This window comes from Myotis yumanensis, unplaced genomic scaffold (genome assembly GCF_028538775.1).
Source record: "Myotis yumanensis isolate MYYU_CA2020_CCGP unplaced genomic scaffold, mMyoYum1.0.hap1 SCAF_1, whole genome shotgun sequence".
In the NCBI taxonomy this organism is placed as follows: Eukaryota; Metazoa; Chordata; class Mammalia; order Chiroptera; family Vespertilionidae; genus Myotis; species Myotis yumanensis.
Genome location: NW_027223752.1, coordinates 138,703,771 through 138,724,968, shown reverse-complemented (window position 1 = coordinate 138,724,968; position 21,198 = coordinate 138,703,771).

Below are 21,198 nucleotides of genomic sequence, written 5' to 3'. Positions count from 1 at the left end.
ATCATGATCTCGATTATGGCCGTAGGCACGTCAGATCCTGGGACCCATGGTGCCGCCTTGTCTGTGGTCTGGCTTTGAAATAACCATCAAGGGCCACAGGCAAGGCGGCTCCTGGGACCCAGGGTGCCTGCATCCCGGCTTTCCGATTGCAATCATCATCTTGGGCCACAGGCAAGCCTGCTCCTGTGGCCCTAGGTGCCACCTTGCCTGTGGCCAGCTTTCCCATCTCAATCACTTGATTCAGGCAAGGAGGCTCCTTTGACCACGGTATTGCCTTGCTGCGGCCTTAGATTCCAATACAGATCACGACCACAGGCCCAAGCAAGGCGGCCCATTTGTCCCGGGGTGTCACCTTGCCTGTGGTCCAGCTTTCAAATGATGATCATGGGCCACAGGCAAGGCGGCTCCTGGGACCCAGGGTTCTGCCTGACATTCAGCTCAGCTTTCTGATCATGATCATGATCAGGGGCCACAGGCAAGAAGGCTGATGGGTCCTGGGGTGCCCCCGTACCTGTGGTCCTGCTTTCAGATCAAGATCAAGATTACCATCAAGGCTGCAGGCCAGTCACCTCCTGGGTCCCGGGATGCCACCTTGCCTGTGGTCCTGCTTTCCTATCTCAATCACGGGACGAATGCAAGGCTGCTCCTGGGACCCAGGTTGCTACCTTGCCTGAGGCCTTACTTTCTGATCTCGATCACAATCACTGGCCGCAGGCAAGGAGGCACCTTTGTCCCGGGGTGCCACCTTGCCTGTGGTCCTCCTTTCTGATCTCAGTCATGGGCCATAGCCAAGGTGGCACCCTTATGCCCAGGAGCTGACTTGCCTGCGGTCCTCCTTTCTGATTTTGATCTTAATCAAAAGCCACAGGCAAGGTGGCTCCTTGGTCTTTGGGGCACCCCTTGTCTGCGACCTGGCTTTCAAATCACTATCAGGGGCTGCAGGCAAGGCAGCTCCTGGGTCCCGGGGTTGCGCCTTGCCTGTGGTCATGCTTTCCAATCTCAATCACTGGCTGGGGGCACAGCGGCTCCTGGGTCCGGGGGTGCCCCCTTGGCAGAAACCCGGCTTCTAAATCACAATCATGTGCCACAGGCAAGGCGGCTCCTGGGACCGGGGTGCCCCCATGCCTGAGGCCAGGCATTCAGATCACGATCATGATCATGGGGCAGAGGCAAGGCGGCTCCTGGGTCTCCTCTCGGTGTGGTGCAGTGCCTTAGGCCGGCCCTCTGAGCATGATCATGATCACGGGCTGCATTGTGTCCCTGGGTGCTCCCTTGCCTGTGGTCCTGCTTTTAAATCACGATGATGATCTCGATTATGGCTGCATGCACGGCAGATCCTGGGTCCCGGGGTCCAACCTTGTCTGTGGTCCCGCTTTCTAATAACCATCAAGGGCCACAGACAAGGCGGGTCCTGAGAACCCGGTGGTCCTGCTATCCTATCTCAACCACAGGACACAGGCAAGGCGTCTCCTGGGACCCAGGGTGCTACCTTGCCCGAAGCCTTACTTTCCAATCACGATCATGATCACAGGCCACAGGCAAGGCGGCCCCTTTGTCCTGGGGTGCCACGTTGCCTGTTGTCAGGCTTTCAAATCACTATCATGGGCCACAGGCAAGGCGTCTCCTGGGACCCAGAGTGCTGCCTTGCCTGAGGCCTTACTTTCCAATCATGATCACGATCACAGGCCACAGGCAAGGCGGCCCCTTTATCCTGGGGTGCCACCTTGCCTGTGGTCAGGTTTTCAAATCACTATCATAGCCCACAGGCAAGGTGGCTCTTGGGACCCAGGCTGCCTGCATCCTGGCTTTCTGACTGCAATCATCATGTGCCACAGGCAAACCTGCTCCTGTGTCCCTCGGTGTCACCTTGCCTGTGGTCCAGCTTTCCCATCTCAATCACTTGATTCAGGCAAGGAGGCTCCTTTGACCCAGGGTGTTGCCTTGCTGCGGCCTTATATTCTAATACAGATCACGACCACAGGCCCAAGCAAGGCGGCCCATTTGTCCCGGGGTGCCACCTTGCCTGTGGTCCAGCTGTCAAATCACGATCATGGGCCACAGGCAATGTGGCTCCTGGGACCCAGGGTTCTGCCTGACATTCAGCTCAGCTTTCTGATCAAGATCATGATCAGGGTCCACAGGCAAGAAGGCTGATGGGTGCTGGGGTGCCGCCGTGCCTGTGGTCCTGCTTTCAGATCAAGATCAAGATCACCATCATGGCTGCAGGCCAGGCACCTCCTGGGTCCCAGGATGCCACCTTGCCTGTGGTCCGGCTTTCAAATCACCATCATGGGCCACAGGCAAGGCGGCTCCCGGGACCCGGGGTGCCACCTTTCCTGTGGTCCGGCTTTCCTATCTCTATCATGGGACCAATGCAAGGCAGCTCCTGGGACCCGGGGTGTTACCTTGCCTGAAGCCTTACATTCTGATCACGATCACAATCACTGGCCGCAGGCAAGGCGGCACCTTTGTCCCGGGGTGCCACCTTGCCTGTCGTCCTGCTTTCTGATCTCAGTCATGGGCCACAGGCACTGTGGCACCCTTATGCCCAGGAGCTGACTTGCCTGCGGTCCTCCTTTATGATCTTTATCTTAATCAAAAGCCACAGGCAAGGTGGCTCCTTGGTCTTTGGGGCACCCCTTGTCTGCGACCCGGCTTACAAATCACTATCAGGGGCTGCAGGCAAGGCAGCTCCTGGGTCCCGGGGTTCCGCCTTGCCTGTGGTCATGCATTCCAATCTCAATCACGGGCTGCAGGCACAGCAGCTCCTGGGTCCTGGGGTGCCCCCTTGGCAGAAGCCCGGCTTCTAAATCACAATCATGGGCCACAGGCAAGGCGGCTCCTGGGATCAGGGGTGCCCCCATGCCTGAGGCCAGGCTCTCAGATCATGATCATTATCATGGGCCAGAGGCACGGCAGCTCCTGGGTCTCAGTGTGGCGCAGTGCCTGAGGCCGGCCCTCTGACCATGATCACGATCACCGGCTCCCTTGTGTCCCTGGGTGCCCCCTAGCCTGTGGTCCTGCTTTTAAATCACGTAAATGATCTCGATCACGGCTGCAGGCACAGCAGCTCCTGGGTCCCGGGGTGCCGCCTTGTCTGTGGTCTGGCTTTCAAATAATCATCAAGGGCCACAGGCAAGGCGGCTCCTGGTACCCCGGGTGCCACGTTGCCTGTGGTCCGGCTTTCCTATCTCAAACACGGGACGCAGGCAAGGCGGCTCCTGGGAACCAGGGTGTTGCCTTGCCTGAGGCCTTACTTTCCAATCAAGATCACGATCACAGGCCCCAGGCAAGGTGACCCCTTTGTCCCGGGGTGCCACCCTGCCTGTGGTCCGGCTTTCAAATCATGATCATGGGCCGCAGGACAGGCGCCCCCTGGAACCCAGGGTTCTGCCTGACCTTCAGCTCAGCTTTCTGATCATGATCATGATCATGGGCCACAGGCAAGTTGGCTTGTGGGTCCTGGGGTGCCGCCGTGCCTGTGGTCCTACTTTCAGATCATGATCAAGATCACCATCATGGCAGCAGGCAAGGCACCTCCTGGGTGCCGGGTTTGCCACCTTGCCTGTGGTCCGTCATTCAAATCACCATCATGGGCCACAGCCTAGACGGCTCTCGGGACCCGAGGTGCCACCTTGCCTCTTGTTCTGCTTTCCTATCTCAATCACAGGCCACAGTTAAGGCGGCACCTTTGTCCCGGGGTGCCACCTATCCTATGGTCCGGCTTTCAAATCATGATCGTGGGCCATAGGCAAGGCGGCTCCTGGGATCCGGATTGCCACCTTGTCCGTAGTCCGGCTTTCCCATCTCAATCACAGACCACAGGCAGGGTGGCACCCTCGTGCCCATGAGCTGACTTGCCTGTGGTCCTCCTTTCTGATCTCGATCTTAATCACAATCCACAGGCAATGTGGCTCTTTGGTCTGGGGGCACCCCTTGTCTGCAACCTGGCTTTCAAATCACTATCATGCGCTGCAGGCAAGGCATTTCCTGGGTCCCAGGGTTCCGCCTTGCCTGTGGTCATGCATTCCAATCTCAATCACGGGCTGCAGGCACAGTGGCTCCTTTTTTGTGGCGTGCCCCCTTGCCTGAAGCCCGGCTTCTAAATCACAATCATGGGCCACAAGCAAGGCGGCTCCTGGGACCCGGGGTGCCCCATGCCTGAGGCCACGCTTTCAGATCACGGTCATGAAAATGGGCTAGAGGCAAGGCAGCTCCTGGGTCCGGGTGTTGCGCAGTGCCTGAGGCCCGCCCTCTGATCATGATCACGATCACTGGCTCCCTTGTGTCCCTGGGTGCCCCCATGCCTGTGGTCCTGATTTTAAAACACGATCATGATCTCGATTATGGCCGTAGGCACGTCAGATCCTGGGACCCATGGTGCCGCCTTGTCTGTGGTCTGGCTTTGAAATAACCATCAAGGGCCACAGGCAAGGCGGCTTTTGGGACCCAGGGTGCCTGCATCCCGGCTTTCCGATTGCAATCATCATCTTGGGCCACAGGCAAGCCTGCTCCTGTGGCCCTAGGTGCCACCTTGCCTGTGGCCAGCTTTCCCATCTCAATCACTTGATTCAGGCAAGGAGGCTCCTTTGACCACGGTATTGCCTTGCTGCGGCCTTAGATTCCAATACAGATCACGACCACAGGCCCAAGCAAGGCGGCCCATTTGTCCCGGGGTGTCACCTTGCCTGTGGTCCAGCTTTCAAATGATGATCATGGGCCACAGGCAAGGCGGCTCCTGGGACCCAGGGTTCTGCCTGACATTCAGCTCAGCTTTCTGATCATGATCATGATCAGGGGCCACAGGCAAGTTGGATGGTGGGTCCTGGGGTGCCGCCGTGCCTGTGGTCCTACTTTCAGATCATGATCAAGATCACCATCATGGCAGCAGGCAAGGCACCTCCTGGGTGCCGGGTTGCCACCTTGCCTGTGGTCCGTCGTTCAAATCACCATCATGGGCCACAGCCTATAAGGCTCTCGGGACCCGGGGTGCCACCTTGCCTCTATTCCAGCTTTCCTATCTCAATCACGGGCCGCAGTTAAGGCGGCACCTTTGTCCCGGGGTGCCACCTACCCTATGGTCCGGCTTTCAAATCACCATCATGGGCCACAGGCAAGGCGGCTCCTGGGACCCGGGGTGCCACCTTTCCTGTGGTCCGGCTTTCCTATCTCTATCATGGGACCAATGCAAGGCAGCTCCTGGGACCCGGGGTGTTACCTTATGATCAGGGTCCACAGGCAAGAAGGCTGATGGGTGCTGGGGTGCCGCCGTGCCTGTGGTCCTGCTTTCAGATCAAGATCAAGATCACCATCATGGCTGCAGGCCAGGCACCTCCTGGGTCCCAGGATGCCACCTTGCCTGTGGTCCGGCTTTCAAATCACCATCATGGGCCACAGGCAAGGCGGCTCCCGGGACCCGGGGTGCCACCTTTCCTGTGGTCCGGCTCTCCTATCTCTATCATGGGACCAATGCAAGGCAGCTCCTGGGACCCGGGGTGTTACCTTGCCTGAAGCCTTACATTCTGATCAGGATCACAATCACTGGCCGCAGGCAAGGCGGCACCTTTGTCCCGGGGTGCCACCTTGCCTGTCGTCCTGCTTTCTGATCTCAGTCATGGGCCACAGGCACTGTGGCACCCTTATGCCCAGGAGCTGACTTGCCTGCGGTCCTCCTTTCTGATCTAGATCTTAATCAAAAGCCACAGGCAAGGTGGCTCCTTGGTCTTTGGGGCACCCCTTGTCTCTGACCCGGCTTACAAATCACTATCAGGGGCTGCAGGCAAGGCAGCTCCTGGGTCCTGGGGTTCCGCCTTGCCTGTGGTCATGCATTCCAATCTCAATCACGGGTTGCAGGCACAGCATCTCCTGGGTCCTGGGTGCCCCCTTGGCAGAAGCCCGGCTTCTAAATCACAATATGGGCCACAGGCAAGGCGGCTCCTGGGTCCCGCGGTGCCCCAATGCCTGAGGCCAGGCTTTCAAATCACGATCATTATCATGGGCCAGAGGCAAGGCAGCTCCTGGGTCTCGGTGTGGCGCAGTGCCTGAGGCCGGCCCTCTGAGCATGATCACGATCACCGGCTCTTTTGTGTCCCTGGGTGCCCCCTAGCCTGTGGTCCTGCTTTTAAATCACGATCATGATCTCGTTCACGGCCGAAGGCACAGCAGGTCCTGGGTCCCGGGGTGCCGCCTTGTCTGTGGTCCGGCTTTCAAATAACCATCAAGGGCCATAGGCAAGGCGGCTCCTGGTACCCCGGGTGCCACGTTGCCTGTGGTCCGGCTTTCCTATCTCAAACACGGGACGCAGGCAAGGCGGCCTGTGTTCAGGCTTTCAAATCACGATCATGGACCACAGGCAAGGCGGCTCTTGGGACCCAGGGTGCCTGCATCCTGGCTTTCCGACTGCAATCATCATCATGGGCTACAGGCAAGCCTGCTCCTGTGTCCCTCGGTGCCACCTTGCCTGTGGTCCAGCTTTCCCATCTCAATCACTTGATTCAGGCAAGGAGGCTCCTTTGACCCAGGGTGTTGCCTTGCTGCGGCCTTACATTCCAATCAAGATCACGACCACAGGCCCAAGCAAGGCGGCCCATTTGTCCCGGGGTGCCACCTTGCCTGTGGTCCAGCTTTCAAATCACGATCATGGGCCACAGGCAAGGCGGCTCCTGGGACCCAGGGTTCTGCCTGACATTCAGCTCAGCTTTCTGATCAAGATTAATGATCAGGGGCCACAGGCAAGAAGGCTGATGGGTCCTGGGGTGCCGCCGTGCCTGTGGTCCTGCTTTCAGATCAAGATCAAGATCACCATCATGGCTGCAGGCCAGGCACCTCCTGGGTCCCAGGATGCCACCTTGCCTGTGGTCTGGCTTTCAAATCACCATCATGAGCCACAGGCAAGGGGCTCCTGGGACCCGGGGTGCGACCTTGCCTGTGGTCCTGCTTTCCTATCTCTATCATGGGACGAATGCAAGGCGGCTCCTGGGACACGGGGTGTTACCTTGCCTGAAGCCTTACATTCTGATCACGATCACAATCACTGGCCGCAGGCAAGGCGGCACCTTTGTCCCGGGGTGCCACCTTGCATGTCGTTCTGCTTTCTGATCTCAGTCATGGGCACAGGCACTGTGGCACCCTTATGCCCAGGAGCTGACTTGCCTGCGGTCCTCCTTTCTGATCTTGATCTTAATCACAAGCCACAGGCAAGGTGGCTCCTTGGTCTTTGTAGCACCCCTTGTCTGCGACCCGGCTTACAAATCACTATCAGGCGCTGCAGGCAAGACAGCTCCTGGGTCCCGAGGTTCCGCCTTGCCTGTGGTCATGAATTCCAATCTCAATCACGGGCTGCAGGCACAGCAGCTCCTGGGTCCTGGGGTGCCCCCTTGGCAGAAGCCCGGCTTCTAAATCACAATCATGGGCCACAGGCAAGGCGGCTCCTGGGATCAGGGGTGCCCCCATGCCTCAGGCCAGGCTTTTTGATCATGATCATTATCATGGGCCAGAGGCACGGCAGCTCCTGGGTCTCGGTGTGGCGCAGTGCCTGAGGCCGGCCCTCTGAGCATGATCACGATCACCGGCTCCCTTGTGTCCCTGGGTGCCCCTTAGCCTGTGGTACTGCTTTTAAATCACGTTCATGATCTCGATCACGGCTGCAGGCACAGCAGCTCCTGGGTCCCGGGGTGCCGCCTTGTCTGTGGTCTGGCTTTCAAATAATCATCAAGGGCCACAGGCAAGGCGGCTCCTGGTACCCCGGGTGCCACGTTGCCTGTGGTCCGGCTTTCCTATCTCATACAGGGGACGCAGGCAAGGCGGCTCCTGGGAACAGGGTGTTGCCTTACCTGAGGCCTTACTTTCCAATCAAGATCACGATCACAGGCCCCAGGCAAGGCGGCCCCTTTGTCCCGGGGTGCCACCTTGCCTGTGGTCCGGCTTTCAAATCATGATCATGGGCCGCAGGCAAGGCGCCCCCAGGGACCCAGGGTTCTGCCTGACCTTCAGCTCAGCTTTCTGATCATGATCATGATCATGGGCCACAGGCAAGTTGGCTGGTGGGTCCTGGGGTGCCGCCGTGCCTGTGGTCCTACTTTCAGATCATGATCAAGATCACAATCATGGCAGCAGGCAAGGCACCTCCTGGGTGCCAGGTTTGCCACCTTGCCTGTGGTCCGTCATTCAAATCACCATCATGGGCCACAGCCTAGACGGCTCACGGGACCCGGGGTGCCACCTTGCCTCTTGTTCTGCTTTCCTATCTCAATCACAGGCCACAGTTAAGGCGGCACCTTTGTCCCGGGGTGCCACCTATCCTATGGTCCGGCTTTCAAATCACTATCGTGGGCCATAGGCAAGGCGGCTCCTGGGATCCGGATTGCCACCTTGTCCGTATTCCGGCTTTCCCATCTCAATCACAGACCACAGGCAGGGTGGCACCCTCGTGCCCATGAGCTGACTTGCCTGTGGTCCTCCTTTCTGATCTCGATCTAAATCACAATCCACAGGCAATGTGGCTCTTTGGTCTGGGGGCACCCCTTGTCTGCAACCTGGCTTTCAAATCACTATCATGCGCTGCAGGCAAGGCATTTCATGGGTCCCAGGGTTCCGCCTTGCCTGTGGTCATGCATTCCAATCTCAATCACGGGCTGCAGGCACAGTGGCTCCTTGTTTGTGGCGTGCCCCCCTTGCCTGAAGCCCGGCTTCTAAATCACAATCATGGGCCACAAGCAAGGCGGCTCCTGGGACCCGGGGTGCCCCATGCCTGAGGCCAGGCTTTCAGATCACGGTCATGATAATGGGCTAGAGGCAAGGCGGCTCCTGGGTCCGGGTGTTGCGCAGTGCCTGAGGCCCGCCCTCTGATCATGATCACGATCACTGGCTCCCTTGTGTCCCTGGGTGCCCCCATGCCTGTGGTCCTGATTTTAAAACACGATCATGATCTCGATTATGGCTGAGGGCACGTCAGATCCTGGGACCCGTGGTGCCGCCTTGTCTGTGGTCTGGCTTTGAAATAACCATCAAGGGCCACAGGCAAGGCGGCTTTTGGGACCCAGGGTGCCTGCATCCCGGCTTTCCGATTGCAATCATCATCTTGGGCCACAGGCAAGCCTGCTCCTGTGGCCCTAGGTGCCACCTTGCCTGTGGCCAGCTTTCCCATCTCAATCACTTGATTCAGGCAAGGAGGCTCCTTTGACCACGGTATTGCCTTGCTGCGGCCTTAGATTCCAATACAGATCACGACCACAGGCCCAAGCAAGGCGGCCCATTTGTCCCGGGGTGTCACCTTGCCTGTGGTCCAGCTTTCAAATGATGATCATGGGCCACAGGCAAGGCGGCTCCTGGGACCCAGGGTTCTGCCTGACATTCAGCTCAGCTTTCTGATCATGATCATGATCAGGGTCCACAGGCAAGAAGGCTGATGGGTCTTGGGGTGCCGCCGTACCTGTGGTCCTGCTTTCAGATCAAGATCAAGATTACCATCAAGGCTGCAGGCCAGTCACCTCCTGGGTCCCGGGATGCCACCTTGCCTGTGGTCCTGCTTTCCTATCTCAATCACGGGACGAATGCAAGGCGGCTCCTGGGACCCAGGTTGTTACCTTGCCTGAGGCCTTACTTTCTGATCACGATCACAATCACTGGCCGCAGGCAAGGCGGCACCTTTGTCCCGGGGTGCCACCTTACCTGTGGTACTCCTTTCTGATCTCAGTCATGGGCCACAGCCAAGGTGGCACCCTTATGCCCAGGAGCTGACTTGCCTGCGGTCCTCCTTTCTGATTTTGATCTTAATCAAAAGCCACAGGCAAGGTGGCTCCTTGGTCTTTGGGGCACCCCTTGTCTGCGACCTGGCTTTCAAATCACTATCAGGGGCTGCAGGCAAGGCAGCTCCTGGGTCCCGGGGTTCCGCCTTGCCTGTGGTCATGCTTTCCAATCTCAATCACTGGCTGGGGGCACAGCGGCTCCTGGGTCCGGGGGTGCCCCCTTGGCAGAAACCCAGCTTCTAAATCACAATCATTTGCCACAGGCAAGGTGGCTCCTGGGACCCGGGGTGCCCCCATGCCTGAGGCCAGGCATTCAGATCACGATCATGATCATGGGGCAGAGGCAAGGCGGCCTCTGGGTCTCGGTGTGGTGCAGTGCCTTAGGCCGGCCCTCTGAGCATGATCATGATCACGGGCTCCATTGTGTCCCTGGGTGCTCCCTTGCCTGTGGTCCTGCTTTTAAATCACGATGATGATCTCAATTATGGCTGCATGCACGGCAGATCCTGGGTCCCGGGGTCCAACCTTGTCTGTGTTCCGGCTTTCTAATAACCATCAAGGGCCACAGACAAGGCGGGTCCTGAGAACCCGGTGGTCCTGCTATCCTATCTCAACCACAGGACACAGGCAAGGCGTCTCCTGGGACCCAGGGTGCTACCTTGCCCGAAGCCTTACTTTCCAATCACGATCATGATCACAGGCCACAGGCAAGGCGGCCCCTTTGTCCTGGGGTGCCACGTTGCCTGTTGTCAGGCTTTCAAATCACTATCATGGGCCACAGGCAAGGCGTCTCCTGGGACCCAGAGTGCTGCCTTGCCTGAGGCCTTACTTTCCAATCAAGATCACGATCATAGGCCACAGGCAAGGCGGCCCCTTTATCCTGGGGTGCCACCTTGCCTGTGGTCAGGTTTTCAAATCACTATCATGGCCCACAGGCAAGGTGGCTCTTGGGACCCAGGCTGCCTGCATCCTGGCTTTCTGACTGCAATCATCATGGGCCACAGGCAAGCCTGCTCCTGTGTCCCTCGGTGTCACCTTGCCTGTGGTCCAGCTTTCCCATCTCAATCACTTGATTCAGGCAAGGAGGCTCCTTTGACCCAGGGTGTTGCCTTGCTGCGGCCTTACATTCTAATACAGATCACGACCACAGGCCCAAGCAAGGCGGCCCATTTGTCCCGGGGTGCCACCTTGCCTGTGGTCCAGCTGTCAAATCACGATCATGGGCCACAGGCAATGTGGCTCCTGGGACCCAGGGTTCTGCCTGACATTCAGCTCAGCTTTCTGATCAAGATCATGATCAGGGTCCACAGGCAAGAAGGCTGATGGGTGCTGGGGTGCCGCCGGGCCTGTGGTCCTGCTTTCAGATCAAGATCAAGATCACCATCATGGCTGCAGGCCAGGCACCTCCTGGGTCCCAGGATGCCACCTTGCCTGTGGTCTGGCTTTCAAATCACCATCATGAGCCACAGGCAAGGGGCTCCTGGGACCCGGGGTGCGACCTTGCCTGTGGTCCGGCTTTCCTATCTCTATCATGGGACGAATGCAAGGCGGCTCCTGGGACCCGGGGTGTTACCTTGCCTTAAGCCTTACATTCTGATCACGATCACAATCACTGGCCGCAGGCAAGGCGGCACCTTTGTCCCGGGGTGCCACCTTGCCTGTCGTCCTGCTTTCTGATCTCAGTCATGGGCACAGGCACTGTGGCACCCTTATGCCCAGGAGCTGACTTGCCTGCGGTCCTCCTTTCTGATCTTGATCTTAATCACAAGCCACAGGCAAGGTGGCTCCTTGGTCTTTGGGGCACCCCTTGTCTGCGACCCGGCTTACAAATCACTATCAGGCGCTGCAGGCAAGACAGCTCCTGGGTCCCGAGGTTCCGCCTTGCCTGTGGTCATGAATTCCAATCTCAATCACGGGCTGCAGGCACAGCCGCTCCTGGGTCCTGGGGTGCCCCCTTGGCAGAAGCCCGGCTTCTAAATCACAATCATGGGACACAGGCAAGGCGGCTCCTGGGATCAGGGGTGCCCCCATGCCTGAGGCCAGGCTTTCTGATCATGATCATTATCATGGGCCAGAGGCACGGCAGCTCCTGGGTCTCGGTGTGGCGCAGTGCCTGAGGCCGGCCCTCTGAGCATGATCACGATCACCGGCTCCCTTGTGTCCCTGGGTGCCCCCTAGCCTGTGGTCCTGCTTTTAAATCACGTTCATGATCTCGATCACGGCTGCAGGCACAGCAGCTCCTGGGTCCCGGGGTGCCGCCTTGTCTGTGGTCTGGCTTTCAAATAATCATCAAGGGCCACAGGCAAGGCGGCTCCTGGTACCCCGGGTGCCACGTTGCCTGTGGTCCGGCTTTCCTATCTCAAACAGGGGACGCAGGAAAGGCGGCTCCTGGGAACCAGGGTGTTGCCTTACCTGAGGCCTTACTTTCCAATCAAGATCATGATCACAGGCCCCAGGCAAGGCGGCCCCTTTGTCCCGGGGTGCCACCTTGCCTGTGGTCCGGCTTTCAAATCATGATCATGGGCTGCAGGCAAGGCGCCCCCAGGGACCCAGGGTTCTGCCTGACCTTCAGCTCAGCTTTCTGATCATGATCATGATCATGGGCCACAGGCAAGTTGGCTGGTGGGTCCTGGGGTGCCGCCGTGCCTGTGGTCCTACTTTCAGATCATGATCAAGATCACAATCATGGCAGCAGGCAAGGCACCTCCTGGGTGCCGGGTTTGCCACCTTGCCTGTGGTCCGTCATTCAAATCACCATCATGGGCCACAGCCTAGACGGCTCACGGGACCCGGGGTGCCACCTTGCCTCTTGTTCTGCTTTCCTATCTCAATCACAGGCCACAGTTAAGGCGGCCCCTTTGTCCGCGGTGCCACCTTGCCTGTGATCCGGCTTTCAAATCATGATCATGGGCCGCAGGCAAGGCGGCCCCTGGGACCCAGGGTTCTGCCTGACCTTCAGCTCAGCTTTCTGATCATGATCATGATCATGGGCCACAGGCAAGTTGCCTGGTGGGTCCTGGGGTGCCGCCGTGCCTGTGGTCCTACTTTCAGATCATGATCAAGATCACAATCATGGCAGCAGGCAAGGCACCTTCTGGGTGCCGGGTTTGCCACCTTGCCTGTGGTCCGTCATTCAAATCACCATCATGGGCCACAGCCTAGACGGCTCTCGGGACACGGGGTGCCACCTTGCCTCTTGTTCTGCTTTCCTATCTCAATCACAGGCCACAGTTAAGGCGGCACCTTTGTCCCGGGGTGCCACCTATCCTATGGTCCGGCTTTCAAATCACTATCGTGGGCCATAGGCAAGGCAGCTCCTGGGATCCGGATTGCCACCTTGTCCGTAGTCCGGCTTTCCCATCTCAATCACAGACCACAGGCAGGGTGGCACCCTCGTGCCCATGAGCTGACTTGCCTGTGGTCCTCCTTTCTGATCTCGATCTTAATCACAATCCACAGGCAATGTGGCTCTTTGGTCTGGGGGCACCCCTTGTCTGCAACCTGGCTTTCAAATCACTATCATGCGCTGCAGGCAAGGCATTTCATGGGTCCCAGGGTTCCGCCTTGCCTGTGGTCATGCATTCCAATCTCAATCACGGGCTGCAGGCACAGTGGCTCCTTGTTTGTGGCGTGCCCCCCTTGCCTGAAGCCCGGCTTCTAAATCACAATCATGGGCCACAAGCAAGGCGGCTCCTGGGACCCGGGGTGCCCCATGCCTGAGGCCAGGCTTTCAGATCACGGTCATGATAATGGGCTAGAGGCAAGGCGGCTCCTGGGTCCGGGTGTTGCGCAGTGCCTGAGGCCCGCCCTCTGATCATGATCACGATCACTGGCTCCCTTGTGCCCCTGGGTGCCCCCATGCCTGTGGTCCTGATTTTAAAACACGATCATGATCTCGATTATGGCTGAGGGCACGTCAGATCCTGGGACCCGTGGTGCCGCCTTGTCTGTGGTCTGGCTTTGAAATAACCATCAAGGGCCACAGGCAAGGCGGCTTTTGGGACCCAGGGTGCCTGCATCCCGGCTTTCCGATTGCAATCATCATCTTGGGCCACAGGCAAGCCTGCTCCTGTGGCCCTAGGTGCCACCTTGCCTGTGGCCAGCTTTCCCATCTCAATCACTTGATTCAGGCAAGGAGGCTCCTTTGGCCACGGTATTGCCTTGCTGCGGCCTTAGATTCCAATACAGATCACGACCACAGGCCCAAGCAAGGCGGCCCATTTGTCCCGGGGTGTCACCTTGCCTGTGGTCCAGCTTTCAAATGATGATCATGGGCCACAGGCAAGGCGGCTCCTGGAACCCAGGGTTCTGCCTGACATTCAGCTCAGCTTTCTGATCATGATCATGATCAGGGTCCACAGGCAAGAAGGCTGATGGGTCCTAGGGTGCCGCCGTACCTGTGGTCCTGCTTTCAGATCAAGATCAAGATTACCATCAAGGCTGCAGGCCAATCACCTCCTGGGTCCCGGGATGCCACCTTGCCTGTGGTCCTGCTTTCCTATCTCAATCACGGGACGAATGCAAGGCGGCTCCTGGGACCCAGGTTGTTACCTTGCCTGAGGCCTTACTTTCTGATCACGATCACAATCACTGGCCGCAGGCAAGGCGGCACCTTTGTCCCGGGGTGCCACCTTGCCTGTGGTCCTCTTTTCTGATCTCAGTCATGGGCCACAGCCAAGGTGGCACCCTTATGCCCAGGAGCTGACTTGCCTGCGGTCCTCCTTTCTGATTTTGATCTTAATCAAAAGCCACAGGCAAGGTGGCTCCTTGGTCTTTGGGGCACCCCTTGTCTGCGACCTGGCTTTCAAATCACTATCAGGGGCTGCAGGCAAGGCAGCTCCTGGGTCCCGGGGTTCCGCCTTGCCTGTGGTCATGCTTTCCAATCTCAATCACTGGCTGGGGGCACAGCGGCTCCTGGGTCCGGGGGTGCCCCCTTGGCGGAAACCCAGCTTCTAAATCACAATCATGTGCCACAGGCAAGGCGGCTCCTGGGACCCGGGGTGCCCCCATGCCTGAGGCCAGGCATTCAGATCACGATAATGATCATGGGGCAGAGGCAAGGCGGCCTCTGGGTCTCGGTGTGGTGCAGTGCCTTAGGCCGGCCCTCTGAGCATGATCATGATCACGGGCTCCATTGTGTCCCTGGGTGCTCCCTTGCCTGTGGTCCTGCTTTTAAATCACGATGATGATCTCGATTATGGCTGCATGCACGGCAGATCCTGGGTCCCGGGGTGCCACCTTGTCTGTGGTCCGGCTTTCTAATAACCATCAAGGGCCACAGACAAGGCGGGTCCTGAGAACCCGGTGGTCCTGCTATCCTATCTCAACCACCGGACACAGGCAAGGCGTCTCCTGGGACCCAGGGTGCTACCTTGCCCAAAGCCTTACTTTCCAATCATGATCATGATCACAGGCCACAGGCAAGGCGGCCCCTTTGTCCTGGGGTGCCACGTTGCCTGTTGTCAGGCTTTCAAATCACTATCATGGGCCACAGGCAAGGTGTCTCCTGGGACCCAGAGTGCTGCCTTGCCTGAGGCCTTACTTTCCAATCAAGATCACGATCACAGGCCACAGGCAAGGCGGCCCCTTTATCCTGGGGTGCCACCTTGCCTGTGGTCAGGTTTTCAAATCACTATCATGGCCCACAGGCAAGGAGGCTCTTGGGACCCAGGCTGCCTGCATCCTGGCTTTCTGACTGCAATCATCATGGGCCACAGGCAAGCCTGCTCCTGTGTCCCTCGGTGTCACCTTGCCTGTGGTCCAGCTTTCCCATCTCAATCACTTGATTCAGGCAAGGAGGCTCCTTTGACCCAGGGTGTTGCCTTGCTGCGGCCTTACATTCTAATACAGATCACGACCACAGGCCCAAGCAAGGCGGCCCATTTGTCCCGGGGTGCCACCTTGCCTGTGGTCCAGCTTTCAAATCACGATCATGGGCCACAGGCAATGTGGCTCCTGGGACCCAGGGTTCTGCCTGACATTCAGCTCAGCTTTCTGATCAAGATCATGATCAGGGTCCACAGGCAAGAAGGCTGATGGGTGCTGGGGTGCCGCCGTGCCTGTGGTCCTGCTTTCAGATCAAGATCAAGATCACCATCATGGCTGCAGGCCAGGCACCTCCTGGGTCCCAGGATGCCACCTTGCCTGTGGTCCGGCTTTCAAATCACCATCATGGGCCACAGGCAAGGCGGCTCCCGGGAACCGGGGTGCCACCTTTCCTGTGGTCCGGCTTTCCTATCTCTATCATGGGACCAATGCAAGGCAGCTCCTGGGACCCGGGGTGTTACCTTGCCTGAAGCCTTACATTCTGATCACGATCACAATCACTGGCCGCAGGCAAGGTGGCACCTTTGTCCCGGGGTGCCACCTTGCCTGTCGTCCTGCTTTCTGATCTCAGTCATGGGCCACAGGCACTGTGGCACCCTTATGCCCAGGGGCTGACTTGCCTGCGGTCCTCCTTTATGATCTTGATCTTAATCAAAAGCCACAGGCAAGGTGGCTCCTTGGTCTTTGGGGCACCCCTTGTCTGCGACCCGGCTTACAAATCACTATCAGGGGCTGCAGGAAGGCAGCTCCTGGGTCCCGGGGTTCCGCCTTGCCTGTGGTCATGCATTCCAATCTCAATCACGGGCTGCAGGCACAGCAGCTCCTGGGTCCTGGGGTGCCCCCTTGGCAGAAGCCCGGCTTCTAAATCACAATCATGGGCCACAGGCAAGGCGGCTTTTGGGTCCCGGGGTGCCCCCATGCCTGAGGCCAGGCTTTCAGATCACTATCATTATCATGGGCCAGAGGCAAGGCAGCTCCTGGGTCTCGGTGTGGCGCAGTGCCTGAGGCCGGCTCTCTGAGCATGATCAAGATCACCGGCTCCCTTGTGTCCCTGGGTGCCCCCTAGCCTGTGGTACTGCTTTTAAATCACGATCATGATCTCGATCACGGCTGAAGGCACAGCAGGTCCTGGGTCCCGGGGTGCCGCCTTGTCTGTGGTCCGGCTTTCAAATAACTATCAAGGGCCACAGGCAAGGCGGCTCCTGGTACCCCGGGTGCCACGTTGCCTGTGGTCTGGCATTCCTATCTCAAACACGGGACGCAGGCAAGGCGGCTCCTGGGAACCAGGGTGTTGCCTTGCCTGAGGCCTTACTTTCCAATCAAGATCACGATCACAGGCCCCAGGCAAGGCGACCCCTTTGTCCCGGGGTGCCACCTTGCCTGTGGTCCGGCTTTCAAATCATGATCATGGGCCGCAGGCAAGGCGGCTCCTGGGACCCAGGGTTCTGCCTGACCTTCAGCTCAGCTTTCTGATCATGATCATGATCATGGGCCACAGGCAAGTTGGATGGTGGGTCCTGGGGTGCCGCCGTGCCTGTGGTCCTACTTTCAGATCATGATCAAGATCACCATCATGGCAGCAGGCAAGGCACCTCCTGGGTGCCGGGTTGCCACCTTGCCTGGGGTCCGTCATTCAAATCACCATCATGGGCCACAGCCTAGAAGGCTCTCGGGACCCGGGGTGCCACCTTGCCTCTATTCCAGCTTTCCTATCTCAATCACGGGCCGCAGTTAAGGCGGCACCTTTGTCCCGGGGTGCCACCTACCCTATGGTCCGGCTTTCAAATCACAATCGTGGGCCATAGGCAAGGCGGCTCCTGGATCCCGGATTGCCACCTTGCCGCTGGTCTGGCTTTCCTATCTCAAGCACGGGCCACAGGCATGGTGGCACCTCGTGCCCATGTGCTGACTTGCCTGTGGTCCTCCTTTCTGATCTCGATCTTAATCACAATCCACAGGCAATGTGGCTCTTTGGTCTGGGGGCACCCCTTGTCTGCAACCTGGCTTTCAAATCATTATCATGAGCTGCAGGCAAGGCATTTCATGGGTCCCGGGTTTCTGCCTTGCCTGTGGTCATGCATTCCAATCTCAATCACGGGCTGCAGGCACAGTGGCTCCTTGTTTGTGGCGTGCCACCTTGCCTGAAGCCGGGCTTCTAAATCACAATCATGGGCCACAGGCAAGGCGGCTCCTGGGACCCCGGGTGCCCCATGCCTGAGGCCAGGCTTTCAGATCACGGTCATGATAATGGGCTAGAGGCAAGGTGGCTCCTGGGTCCGGGGGTTGCGCAGTGCCTGAGGCTGGCCCTCTGATCATGATCACGATCACGGGCTCCCTTGTGTCCCTGGGAGCCCCCATGCCTGTGGTCCTGCTTTTAAATCACGATCATGATCTCGATTATGGCTGTAGGCACGTCAGATCCTGGGACCCGTTGTGCCGCCTTGTCTGTGGTCTGGTTTTGAAATAACCATCAAGAACCACAGGCAAGGCGGCTCCTGGGACCCAGGGGGCCTGCATCCCGGCTTTCCGATTGCAATCATCATCTTGGGCCACAGGCAAGCCTGCTCCTGTGGCCCTAGGTGCCACCTTGCCTGTGGTCCAGTTTTCCCATCTCAATCACTTCATTCAGGCAAGGAGGATCCTTTGACCATGGTATTGCATTGCTGCGGCCTTAGATTCCAATACAGATCACGAACACAGGCCCAAGCAAGGCGGCCCATTTGTCCCGGGGTGTCACCTTGCCTGTGGTCCAGCTTTCAAATCACGATCATGGGCCACAGGCTAGGCGGCTCCTGGGACCCAGGTTTCTGCCTGACATTCAGCTCAGCTTTCTGATCATGATCATGATCAGGGTCCACAGGCAAGAAGGCTGATGGGTCCTGGGGTGCCGCCGTACCTGTGGTCCTGCTTTCAGATCCTGATCAAGATTACCATCATGGCTGCAGGCCAGGAACCTCCTGGGTCCCGGGATGCCACCTTGCCTGTGGTCCGGCTTTCAAATCCCAATCATGGGCCACAGGCAAAGCGGCTCCCAGGACCCGGGGTGCCACCTTGCTTGTGGTCCTTCTTTCCTATCTCAATCACGGGACAAATGCAAGGCGGCTCCTGGGACCCTGGTTGTTACCTTGCCTGAGGCCTTACTTTCTGATCATGATCACAATCACTGGCCGCAGGCAAGGCGTCACATTTGTCCCGGGGTGCCACGTTGCCTGTCGTCCTGCTTTCTGATCTCAGTCATGGGCCACAGGCACTGTGGCACCCTTATGCCCAGGGGCTGACTTGCCTTCAGTCCTCCTTTCTGATTTTGATCTTAATCAAAAGCCACAGGTAAGGTGGCTCCTTGGTCTTTGGGGCACCCCTTGTCTGCGACCTGGCTTTCAAATCACTATCAGGGGCTGCAGGCAAGGTAGCTCCTGGGTCCCAGGGTTCCGCCTTGCCTGTGGTCATGCATTCCAATCTCAATCACGGGCTGCAGGCACAGCGGCTCCTGGGTCCTGGGGTGCCTCCTTGGCAGAAGCCCGGCTTCTAAATCACAATCATGGGCCACAGGCAAGGCGGCTCCTGGGATCAGGGGTGCCCCCATGCCTGAGGCCAGGCTTTCAGATCACGATCATGATCATGGGCCAGTAGCAAGGCAGCTCCTGGGTCGCGGTGTGGCGCAGTGCCTGAGGCCGGCCCTCTGAGCATGATCATGATCACGGGCTCCCTTGTGTCCCTGGGTGCTCCCTAGCCTGAGGTCCTGCTTTTAAATCACGATCATGATCTCGATCATGGCTGCAGACACAGCAGCTCCTGGGTCCCGGGGTGCCGCCTTCTCTGTGGACTGGCTTTCAAATAACCATCAAGGGCCACAGGCAAGGCGGCTCCTGGTACCCCGGGTGCCACCTTGCCTGTGGTCCAGCTTTCCTATCTCAAACACGGGACGCAGGCAAGGCGACTCCTGGGAACCAGGGTGTTGCCTTGCCTGAGGCCTTACTTTCCAATCAAGATCACGATCACAGGCCTCAGGCAATGCGGCCCCTTTGTCCCGGGGTGCCACCTTGCCTGTGGTCCGGCTTTCAAATCATGATCATGGGCCGCAGGCAAGTCGGCTCCTGGGACCCAGGGTTCTGCCTGACCTTCAGCTCAGCTTTCTGATCATGATCATGATTATGGGCCACAGGCAAGTTGGCTGATGGGTCCTGGTGTGCCTGTGGTCCTACTTTCAGATCATGATCAAGATCACGATCGTGGCAGCAGGCAAGGCACCTCCTGGGTGCCGGGTTGCCACCTTGCCTGTGGTCCGTCATTCAAATCACCATCATGGGCCACAGGCTAGACGGCTTTCGGGACCTGGGGTGCCACCTTGCCTCTTGTCCGGCTTTCCTATCTCCATCATGGGCCGCAGTTAAGGCGGCACCTTTGTCCTGGGGTGCCACCTACCCTATGGTCTGGCTTTCAAATCACGATCGTGGGCCTCAGGCAAGGCGGCTCCTGGAACCCGGATTGCCACCTTGCCGGTGGTCCGGCTTTCCGATCTCAATCACGGGCCACAGGCAGGGTGGCACCCTCGCGCCCATGAGTTGACTTGCTTGTGTTCCTCCTTTCTGATCTCGATCTTAATCACAATCCACAGGCAAGGTGGCTCTTTGGTCTGTGGGGCACCCCTTGTCTGCGACCTGGCTTTCAAATCACTATCAGGGGCTGCAGGCAAGGCAGCTCCTGGGTCCCGGGGTTCCGCCTTGCCTGTGGTCGTCCATTCCAATCTCAATCACGGGCTGCAGGCACAGCGGCTTCTGGGTCGTGGCGTGCCCCCATGCCTGAAGCCTGGCATCTAAATCACAATCATGGGCCACAGGCAAGGTAGCTCCTGGGACCTGGGGTGCCCCATGCCTGAGGCCAGGCTTTCAGATCACGATCATGATAATGGGCTAGAGGCGAGGCTGTTCCTGGGTCCCGGTGTAGCGCAGTGACTGAGGCCGGCCCTCTGAGCATGATCAAGATCACGGGTTCCCTTGTGTCCCTGGCTGACCCCTTGCCTGTGGTCCTGCTTTTAAATCACGCTCATGAACTCGAAAATGGCTGCAGGCACTGCAGATCCTGGGTCCCGCGGTGCAGCCTTGTCTGTGGTCTGGCTTTGAAATAACCATCAAGGGCCACAGGCAAGGCGGCTCCTGGTACCCCGGGTGCCACGTTGCCTGTGGTCCGGCTTTCCTATCTCAAACAGGGGACGCAGGCAAGGCGGCTCCTGGGAACCAGGATGTTGCCTTGCCTGAGGCCTTACTTTCCAATCAAGATCTCGATCACAGGCCCCAGGCAAGGCGGCCCCTTTGTCCCGGGGTGCCACCTTGCCTGTGGTCCGGCTTTCAAATCATGATCATGGGCCGCAGGCAAGGCGGCCCCTGGGACCCAGGGTTCTGCCTGACCTTCAGCTCAGCTTTCTGATTATGATCATGATCATGGGCCACAGGCAAGTTGGCTATTGGGTGCTGGGGTGCCCCCGTGCCTGTGGTCCTGCTTTCAGATCATGATAAAGATCATGATCATGGCTGAAGGCAAGGTACCTCCAGGGTGCCGGGTTGCTACCTTGCCTGTGGTCCGTCATTCCAATCACCATCATGGGCCACAGGCTAGATGGCTCTCAGGA